The following is an 11,294-nucleotide window of genomic DNA, read 5'->3' on the forward strand; positions in this document are numbered from 1 at the left end:
TCTAAAAGGTCAAGGCAATATTAGAAGTATCCTCATTTTTATACTCAAACAGCAAAAACAGGAATCAATGGGTGCTTCTTTCTCTGCGTGGAAAATGGGCCTGCCCAGCGGTTCACCTGACCAGAGTTACTGGCAATGACACCTTGGCGAGCTGGCACGGTCTAAACGAGCACAGAGGGGAGGATGTGGTCTGCAGTGCATATGAAAGATACCTGGAGAAACTTCCAGAAGTAGCTGGGACTGCAGTCTTGTGCTGTACTATTTTGGATACCATTTAAAAGTATACAGAGTGGGCCAAAAGTACATTTACAGTTGTTTGTATGGAAAACTACACAGTAATTAACAAATAATAATAATGCAAGAATAAACTTTTTCACATGCTCATGACCATAAACCTACTTTTGCTCCACCCTGTATTTTGTAGTCACAGATTTTTGTTGAAAAACAAAGTCAAGCATTTGCAAGAGCCGGGGGGGGGGGGGGGGGTGTGTGTTAACTGGCATCGGCTGCATTCTTTTCCCCTCCACCTGTCTACAGGGCACTTTTATATGCCTTTTCTTTCTTTGTTTTGTCAACCAAAAACATAATCTTTATGTTTTTCCTCAATAAAGTAGTATCAAGATGAGGAGAATAAAACTGCACTCATGGGCAAAAAAATCATTATCTGTTATGCTACACTGGAAAACCGTTTGGAAATTATAAAGTTGAGTCTTTAACAAAGCTATTGATACTTCCCAATGATCGCTTGTCATTTGAAGTTGAAATTTATTCCAAAGAGCATGAAATTGAAATTATAATTCACATTTAGATAGCACTTTACCTTTCACAAAGCTTTTTATTATTTTTATTTATTTACTTGTCTCTCAATTACAATTGACATACAGTGTTAAACTAGTTTCAGGTGTGATCAGACGTGTTGTGTACTTTATGAAGTGCTCACCACAGTGAGGCCAGCACTCACATGACCACACACAGTTATTACACTATTATTGACTATATTCTCTATGCTGTGCTTTTTACATCTCTGTGACTATTTTTAGGGCTGGCAATGTGTACTTCCTAATCCTTTTCACCTTTTTCATCCAACCCCCACCCCTCTCCCATTGGGTGACCATCAAAATGTTCTCTTTATAATTGTCTTTTTCTATTTTGTTAGTTTTGTTCTTTGGATTCCACATATAAGTGAAATCATATAGTATTTGTCTTTCCCTGACTGGCTTATTTCACTAAGCATAATACTCTCTATGTCTATCCATTTTGTTGCAATTGACAATATTTCCTTCTTTTTATGGCTGAGTCATACTCCATTTGTATGTATGTACCACATTGAAGAGACTATCTTTACCCCATTGTATATTCTTACCTCCTTTGTCACCATATTGACCATAGGCATGGGTTTATTTCTGGGCTGTCTATTCTGTTCCATTGATTTATATGTCTGTTCTGATGCCAGTATCATGCTGTTTTGATTGCTATAAATAATGTGGTATAGTTTGATATAAGGTAGTATGATACTTCCAACTTTGTTCTCTTTCTCAAGACTGTTTTGGCTGCACAGGGTCTTTCATGGTTCCACATAAATGTCTGGATTACTTTTTCTAGTTCTGTGAAAAATGCCATTGGTATTTTGATAGGATTTACATTTAATCTGTAGATTGCTTTGGGGAGTATGGACATTTAAAAAATGGTCATACTTCCTATCCATTAGCACACTGTAGTTGCTCTTTTACTTTCTTCATTTCTTTTCTTAATGTCTTATAGTTTTCTAAGTACAGGTCTTTTACCTCCTTGGTTCAATTCATTCCTAAGTGGGGTTTTTTTGATGCAATTGTAAAAGGGACCATTTTCTTAATTTCTGTTTCTGATAGCTCATTATTGGTATATAAAAACACAAACAATTTCTGAATATTCATTTTGTATTCTGCTGCTTTACTGAATTCATTTATAAGCTCTAGTAGTTTTTTGATGGAATCTTTAGGGTTCTCTCTATATAGTGTCATGTTATCTGCAAATAATGACAGCTTTATGCACTTCTTCCTTTCCAACTTGGATGCCTTTATTTCTTCTTTTTGTCTCATTGCTATGGCTAAGACTTCCAATGCTATGTTGAATAAAAGTGAAGAAAGTGGACATCTTTGTCTTGTTCCTGATCTTAAGGAAAAGATTTTAACTTTTCACCATTGAGTACAATGTTAGCTGTTGGTTTGAAATATATGCCCTTGATTATGTTGAGTTATGTTCCCTCTATCTCCACTTTGCTGAGAGTTTACTGTAAATGGATGTTGGATTTTGTTAACTGCTTTTTATGCATCTATTAAAATGATCATATAATTTTTAGCCTTCATTTTGTTTATGTGGTATATCACATTAATGGATTTACAGATATTGACCCAACCTTTCATCCCAGGAATAAATCCCATTTGATCATGGCATATGATCTTTGTAGTATGTGGCTGAATTTGGTTCACTAATATTTTGTTGAGGATTTTTGCATCAGTGTCCATCTGGTGTAATGACCTATAATTCTCTCTTTTGTAGTGTCTTTGTCTGATTTTGGAATCAGACAAAGGTAATGCTGGACTAGTAAAATGAGTTTGGGAGGCTTCCTCTTCAATTTTTGGAAGAGTCTAGAAAGGTAGGTATTAAATCTTCTTTGAATTAAGTTCTCCTGTGAAGCCATCTGGCCCATGACATTTGTTTGTTAGGAGTTTTTTTTTTTATTACTGCTTCAATTTTGTTAGTAGTTATTGGTCTGTTCAGATTTTATATCTTCCTCATTCAGTCTTAAAAGCTTATATGTTTCTAGGAATTTATCCATTTCTTCCAGGTTGTCCAATTGGGTGGCATATAATGATTCATAGCATTTTCTTATAATCTTTTGTATTTCTGTGGTGTTGTTTTCCATTCTCTTTCATTTCTCTCTCTCTTTTTTAAATTTGGGGCCTCTGTGTTATTTTCTTTATGAGTCTTGCTAAAGGTTTATCAATTTGTTTATCTTTTCAAAGAACCAGCTCTTGGTTTCATTGATGTTTTCCATTGTTTTTTTCTTTAGGTTAGATTTCTCTTTTTAGACATTTTTCATTTCTTGAGGTTCCTGTATTGCTATAAATTTCCCTCTTAGAACTGTTTTGGCTATTTCCCATATATTTGAAGTCATCGTGTTTTCATTTGTCTCAAGTTATCTTTTAATTTCTGACTTCATCTCATTGTTAGTACATTTGTTGTTTAGCAGTATGTTTAGCCTCCATGTGTTCATGTGCTTTTCCGTTTTCTTCTTGTAATTGATTTCTACTTTCATACCATTCTGATCAGAGAATATGGTTCTCTGGGACACAATCTCTACTGATTTCACAGCCAGATTATGGGGACTCATCGTCCTGGCACTGATGTCCCAGATTAGGGAACCTAGTGTGAGGCTGGGTCCCCTCACTCCACAGTGGGGCCTCTGGAGCCAAGGTATCCCTCCTGATTCTTAATCTCTACACTGTGAGTGTGGGGCCTGCCCATTCTGCATCTCCAAACTTCCTACCAGTCTCAACACAGCTGCTTCTTTATGTCCTTAGCTATAGTAATACTGTTCAGTTAGTCTTCCGGTGGCTCTCACTGATGGCTGTTCTACACTTTAGTTGTAATTCTCATGTGGTTATGGCAGGAGGGAAGAACATAGCCCATCTTGTCCAGAAGTCTTGACCTATACACCTTATCCAATGCTCAACATTAAGAGTTTTTTTTTAATCCTCACCTGAGGACATTTTTTTTTCATTGCTGTTATAGAAAGAGGAAGGGAGAGAGAAACATCCATGCAAGACAGAAGCATCAACTGGTTGCCTTCCGTACATACCCAGACCAGGGACCAGCACCCCCACTGGAATTGTATGCATCCAGATTGGGGGGCGCACACGCGCATCAAGGACTGAACCATCAACCTAGGTATGTGCTCTAATCAGGAATCAAACCTGCAACCTTTTGGTTACAGGATGACTCTCAAACCAACTGAGCCACATCAGCCAGGGCTCATTATGAGTTTTAATTGTAGCAGGAGAATAAAAGGCTGGCTTTGTATGGACTATGCCTTTTCCTTTGAAGTTGAATAAAGTGAACCAGAATAAGAAGTTAGGTGTCTCTATTTCATTAAAGAAATATCTTTCTAGTCTAAGACTGGTTTTCAAATCAGAAATGAGGACTGACTTTTATCAAATCTTTATTGTGATTATCATATTTTTTCTTATTGAATCATTTTATATGCTTTAGTGTATCAAAAGCTTATTTGACATTAAAGCATTCTTGCATTTATAGTATGAACCCTACATAATCATGAAGGAGGATTCTTTTAATGTGCTGAAAAACTGACATGTTTTTAAGTTTTCATAGTTAAATTTATAAGTTAAACTTATATAATTAGTCTATAATTTTTTGAAGCCCCCTTTGTCAGATTTTGATACAAGATCTGGCTAGTTTCATAAAATAAATTGGGTATCTTTCCTTTCACAATGCTTGGTAACAATCTATATACCATGGGAATCCAAAGGAAAATCTCTGGGTCCACAGGATTTTATGATATTCCTAGTATTTTATCCAATATTTATTATCCCATCCTTCTTTACTAACAGAATCCTGATTTTGTCTGGGGCAGTAATATGCTCATTACGATCTGTTTGCTAGCCTCTCCTGCAGCTTGGGGATGGTGACATGACTTGCAGCCACGAACCTTACAGAATGAAAGCAAAGCTGTATTAAGAAAATGTGTATTCTTAAACCTTCATTAAAAATAGGAAAAGATTAAAAATATACTACATGAGTTGTCAGGTCAAAAAGAGAAAAATATGATTAAGGAATAAAATTTAAGTTGAATAGAAATGACAAAGAGGTGTAGGTTTTGTTGAATTTTGCCTATAAGATCCTCCCCAAACTGCCCCCTCTTTACTTCTCAGATTTCATATCTTACCATTCTCTCCCTTGCTCCAGACACACTAGCTCCCTTGCTGTTCCTTGAATCTGCCCAGCGCACACCCTCTCCATGGCTTTGGCCCTGTGCTTCCTCTGCCAGAGATGCTCTTTCTTCAGACATTTGCCTGGCTAGCTCCCTCGCTTCATGGTTGTTTCTGCTCATCTGAGAGACCCTTTCTAACCACATCCTCTGAGACAACAGGCCCATTCACACTGTCCTTACCTTGCTTTATTTTTATTCATAGAATCTACCCATGTCACTCAGGAGTTCTCTCCCCGAGTTCTTTCCTACTTTTAGGGAACAGATGATTCCCATATAAACTGTTTCAAAGCAGTGAAAGGCCCTACAGTTCATTTCATTCTGCTGGAATAAACACAATCTTACCATAGCAGTAATCTCAAAAAGGGGAAAGGAATGCTTAAAAGGCCAACCTCATTTGTGAATAGATGTAAAAATTCTAAATACTTATATTTATCCCAGGTAATGTGGACAGTGTATGCTAAGATCATTAGATAGAAATTGTGGACAAGTCAACCCAATAAATATGACCTTTTATAAAAGTGATGTAAAAATTTTCCTGCTTTGATTAAAACTCATACAGGTGAGCACTGGAAAAGTTACATAAAAAGCATGCTCCAGACTGGGAGAGAGAAAAAAGAATACAACTGATGCCACTAAACACACATATGCCATTCTCACAGATGCTTGGCTTTGTTTTTCAAGTATATGTAGCAAAAAAAAAACAAAACCCCACTCAGAATATATTTGTACACACTTTGCAAAATGATTTAACTTCAGGCCATAGAAGAAAATGCTTTGCATTTCAGGTTAAGTATAAGCCCGTAACCGTCAGTGACTCAGAGCGGTGGAGTAGATCTGCAAACGACAACCCTTCTGTTTAGAAAAAATAGTGCTTTCTCTCTGCAGGGGTAGACAAGCCACACGTCAGATGTGTAAGGCATTATTTTATGCATGCATTAAGAATACTGATTTTAGAGTACTTTTTATAAGAAACTGAAGGACGTGTTCATGATGTAAAGGTTTATTTCAAGTGTAGCTGAACTCATAATAAACAGTACTCCTAAAAGTATGCTTACCATATCCTTCAAATACACACACACACAAGCTTTCAACAGAATCTTTAAATATTAAATTTCCCATATTAAGATGGATGTTTTGTGACTCAAAAAAGTGATTTTTTTCTCAGCTCTGTTCAGAAAGCATTTCCTTTGCTTTTCTCATCAATTCTTCAGTAGTTCATGTTATCATAACATCGCTGACACTGACACAGACTGCTGAGGGCTTCCTCGTTCCAGTTTCTGACCTGTCCATGGCCCTGGAAGTATTTAGTAGCTATACTCAGAAAGCATAGGAATCTCTATTACTCACTGCGAAGTTTCATTTCTGTTCTCCAACCTACCAACTACTGCATTTGCCAAAGTAATGTTCTACATTCTCACCACCACAATTCTAAAGCAATAGGTTGAATAGCTGCATGTTAAATTTCTTGACAAGATTTAGATTTCAAATATAATTTCTTTTTGGCTGGCTGAATTCTAATTATTTTAGCTTAAAAACCAAAATAGAATAAATGTTTACTCACATTTCTTTCTTTCTCATTTATGAATTGATATGAAATATTTGTTACTAAAATAAATCTACTTTCTAGCAGGCCATATAATGTCATTCATATTTTAGAGGCATAAAATTAATCAAGTATTGCAAACCTAACATATCTTTATGTAAACACAAAGATGAATAACTTCTATAGAACCATGGAATTATGTTTAAACAGGACTTTAGATATAAAAAGATATATTAGAAAACCAAAGCAGTTTCTAATATAATAGTGTTTCTTTGTGCCTCCAAAGACTGGACAGCACAGGTGTTAGACAATATGCAAACAAAGAAGTTCAGATCCTGCCTGTATTTAACTAATGTATGCGCTTCCCTTTGGCTAAAGGTTTTCATTTTACTTTCAGAACTAAGATAAGCCAATGGAACAACTCTGAGCTTTTATTTAAGCATAAAAAGGTCTCTTACATATTGACCCTAAAAGATACACTTACAGCAATTTCCTCAAGAAAATGAACACAAGAATGGTTTTATGAGATATAACTAGCTACAATTTTCTTCCCCAAAAGCAATTTTTTCATTTTCTTTCCTAAAACTGTATCTACAGGAACCTAAACAGTCAGTCAATTCCATCAAGAATGTGTTCTATTCACGTGAAGAACTTGTGGGCCGCCTGACACGACGCAGACCACGCCAAGTGACTACAACTCACTTTCCAAGCCCTCGTTCCCGCGGCACATGCACAGAGCCGGAGGAGCTGTGGCCCGATGAGCTGTTAGACCACAGCATTGTGTTTTAAAGGAGACCGGCGCTTGTTTCCTGTATCTACAAAGGGCATATTAGCAAAATGGGTCTGTGTTGCCTTATATAAGGATTTTATACTACATTTAAAATTTACATTATTTCATAGATTTTTAAAAAATGTTTCACAGTTGATGCGTGCCATTAGTGTTTCTTTCCATTTCAATTGGTATAATACTCCTCACTGGTTAAACTGTAATCTGGAGGGATAATCTTAAATACAGTCCCCATACTAACAGTTTAAGGTAAGAACATATTTTACTACAAAAGTCTGGTTTAAATAGACTGGATAAAAGTAGGGGACCCTCTCCCTGATTATTTCCTGTTGTTGTCCCGAGTCTTTCCTCCCTGTACAAAATATGCAACCTGAAGCTAGGGACCTTTGTGCCACCACAGACCCATCCCTGTGCATAACACGCACAGGAAGAATGTCGGAATGTGCGTTCTGTGGGGCACAGCCAGAATCATGAATCACTCAGGCGGGGTACAGGCAGGTTCATCAAAGGACGGGGTTGTATGGAGAAGGGATATCACGAAGGGAATTTAATCTCTTCATAGATCTGAAAAAGATTAGGCCTAAAGAACGAGTCTTTGTGCGATTCAAAGGGAGGGTACATGCCACTTTCAATCTACTGTGAAGGACTTCCTAACAGAACTGTGCAAGATGAAAGACTCAGTTGCTGGAAGTATACACACACAGGCTGGGAGGCCAGTTGGCAGGAAACCCTAGAAGGTATTTAAACATAGACTACGATGTCTGGAGGTTCGTTCTAGCCCTAAAACCCTACAAAGATGAAATCGCCCCTTCTAATGACCCATCGAGGCACAGCAGACATGGAAGGAACTGAAGCGGTAACTGACCTCACCTCTGCTGGAAGGCTTCGGTACTGTCAGGGAAGTCGTGCTGTCTGTCCTCCCACAAACCAGGCCAAACCAGTCACAGCCCCCAAACTCACCTCACCCAATCTGGATCTCACCTGCAGCAGAGCAGCTTTGTGAGAATTTACCCTGGGGGCAGGGGGATGGTGAGGAGGAGGAAGGGATGAGATGGAAGGCTGGATGTGCTGAGGAGCAGTGGAACTAGCTAGAAACACTAAATAAAGTGCAAAAGGAAAAAGAAATAAGATTTCCTGTCAAGAAAACAGAGCATAACAGGTGCAGAGCGAGCAAGTGGGCCCCCATGTAGCTAAGGAAACCAAAAAACGCATCGCCACAGACTCCGGAGGAGAAGCAGAACCACTCACTCCTAGGGTTGTTCATGGACAGTCAGCTCTGCTCCACCCACGGTGCTTACAGAAAACAGTGTTCTTCTATTCAGGAATCTTTTTTTCCAGCTTTATTGAGGTATAATTGACAAATAAAGTCACAGATAATTAAAGTGTACAATGCGATAACTTGATATACCTGCACACTGTGAAAGGATTCCCCCAAATTAACACATCCATCACTTCACCCATTGGGCACAAACTCCAGTCATAAGACAAATAAATCCTCACAATCTGATGTATCACATGGTGACTGTCAACAACAGTCAAAACTGTTACAAAACTGAAGTTTTCTAAGAGAATAGAACTTAAATGTTCTCTCACACACACAAAGTAAATATGTACCCAGGAATGTTAATCCAATTAGCAATAGATCAATTAGATTAAGAATTTGAAGGTAAATTTGAGTGGTTTAGAAACTTCATTTACCAAATCAACACTATTGCATTAAGAAAACGTATCAATATAAGTGTGGTCAGAGTGCCTTTCCTGTATGCCAAATATTCCCAGGGATGTCAGAGGAGATGAACTACCCCAAATCATCAACTTTGCATGGAACTCATTAGCAAAGAAAACGTGTGATATGATGCTCCTACCCAGACCTTTCACATCATATGAGAAAAGGCACTGCCCCTCCAGACCACGCTCCGCACCAGCTGCACAGTTTAGAGATATCCAGGCAACTTTCTTCCTTTGGTGCCTCTGTGCAAATGTGACAACTCCAAACAATCTATAACAAGACACCAAAAACAGATGCCATTGTCCCTGTTTTCCAGTTTCTGTAGAAATCATATTAATTTAGTAAAAACAGAAAACAACAAAAACTTTTTCTCTTAACACTGATCCCCTTCAGGACAGGAACTATGTTCTGTCATCTTCTATCCAGTGAAAGGCCACCATTAAATAAGGATTATTGATTGAAAGTCATCACTGAATTACAGAAATAGTGTTTCAGACCTTATGAATGTAATACACAATGTACTTGCCTAGCGTAAGAGAGCCAGTGGCCTGTCATGTAAACAAAGTCATCATCTCTCAATCTGATGCTCCAAATAGTGTTCCATGTGGGTTCCAAGCAACAAGCCACCATCTAATGAGCTCATCTCCAGCTCAGAACACAACCTCGTGCAAGCGTGCCCTAGACCTGTGCTGCTGAGGTGTAGCAGGAACGGCTTGGGGGCCCAGCCCACAAGCAGCTTGTTAACTGTTAAATTCTCAATGCTACAGGCACTCAAATACTGAATTTATAACAATTCTATTTTTAAAATATATGAATTCTGAATATCAAGGAGAACATTTTATTTAGCCTAGCTAAAACCAGTCTCCCAAAATATTACTAGTCTATGTTATACCTTAACAACTGATCAAGAAGGAAAAATATGTAAATGGTTAGATTTTCAGAGAAAGGAAGAGTCTATAACCATGGATCTATTTACTTGGTGAGTTTTCAAAACCTTGCAATGGAACTGTAAAAACAATGTGATTAAAATCGATAGAGCACATCATTTGCTGATACTGTTGCCCAAGAAAAGGCAATAAGCCTCAGGCATGTTATTACTAGATTACACAATTTCACTGACAGGTTCAAGATTTTTAAAGGCAACTGAGAATAGAGAGGATTTCTTTTTTTCGAGCCAAAGAATTTTCCTCTTCAATTAAAAGGGAAATCATCATGTTTCTTCTTTTTTATGATGAAGATAAAAAATGTCCTCTGTAATATTTTGAAAATATTAAACTTTTCTTTGGTTCCTAAAATAAAAATAGATTGATGATCCTGATTAAAATTAAACTGAAAGCTACTTGTGTTTAACAATACTTTTCCAACCACATATCCATTTACCAAATACTAGAATAGTTCAGGGGATAGTGGTTTTTTGTAAGATTATTATCTCAGCAAAGTCCATGCAGAAGAATATGAAAGTCCAAAAATAGGAGTTTCCAAACATCTTCTGCAAAAATAATCAATGACTCTCTTTTCATGCCTCAGTGATGAGATGATAAACTTTTTAAAAGGCCATCAAAATCCAAGAATGCATATTTCAAAGTATGCTTTTTAATCAAATAGAAAAAGTTAGTCATGCAGACATAAATTCATTTGATAAAAGTGACCAAATGAAACTGAACCTAAAATCAGCAAGACTTTACTCAAATCTCCCACTGTACTAGTAACAAATAGAAAATTGCAAAAGTTTTTAATTGCTTTATAGTGCAAAGTTCAAAGTAGAAACATCTTCATTTAGCCTGGGAAAGCTGATGGAATCAACTATGTAGTTTTATACTTATGATAGGAAAAAAATTGTTGACTAGAAAAGGCAAGATGATTTTAATCATGAATCCCAATAGGAAATACAGGGCTAGGCTCATAGAAATAAGTAATTGACCCAGGCATTAGGTTTATGTTTATTAGCTTTTACCAAGTGAACAGTAAAGTCTCTTCAGGAAGCTTAGGTGTTTAGACTTAACTCAGATGTCAATAATTTTTAAAAGAACATTTACAAAACACCATATACTTTCTTGTCATGAATACACTTACATACATAATAGCTTTATGTTCTAAATAACTAGCTATTGAAATACATAGCATTATTAACTAAATAATGCAAACAACTTACTGTAGATTCTCCCTCTCCCTCAGTCTCCACATTGAACAATAACAAATTCATTCTACTTCCAAAACACTTCTCAAATCCATCCCATTTTCTCCA

Source organism: Phyllostomus hastatus, unplaced genomic scaffold (genome assembly GCF_019186645.2).
Source record: "Phyllostomus hastatus isolate PE091 unplaced genomic scaffold, TTU_PhHast_1.1 phas_scaffold_585, whole genome shotgun sequence".
Taxonomy (NCBI): domain Eukaryota; kingdom Metazoa; phylum Chordata; class Mammalia; order Chiroptera; family Phyllostomidae; genus Phyllostomus; species Phyllostomus hastatus.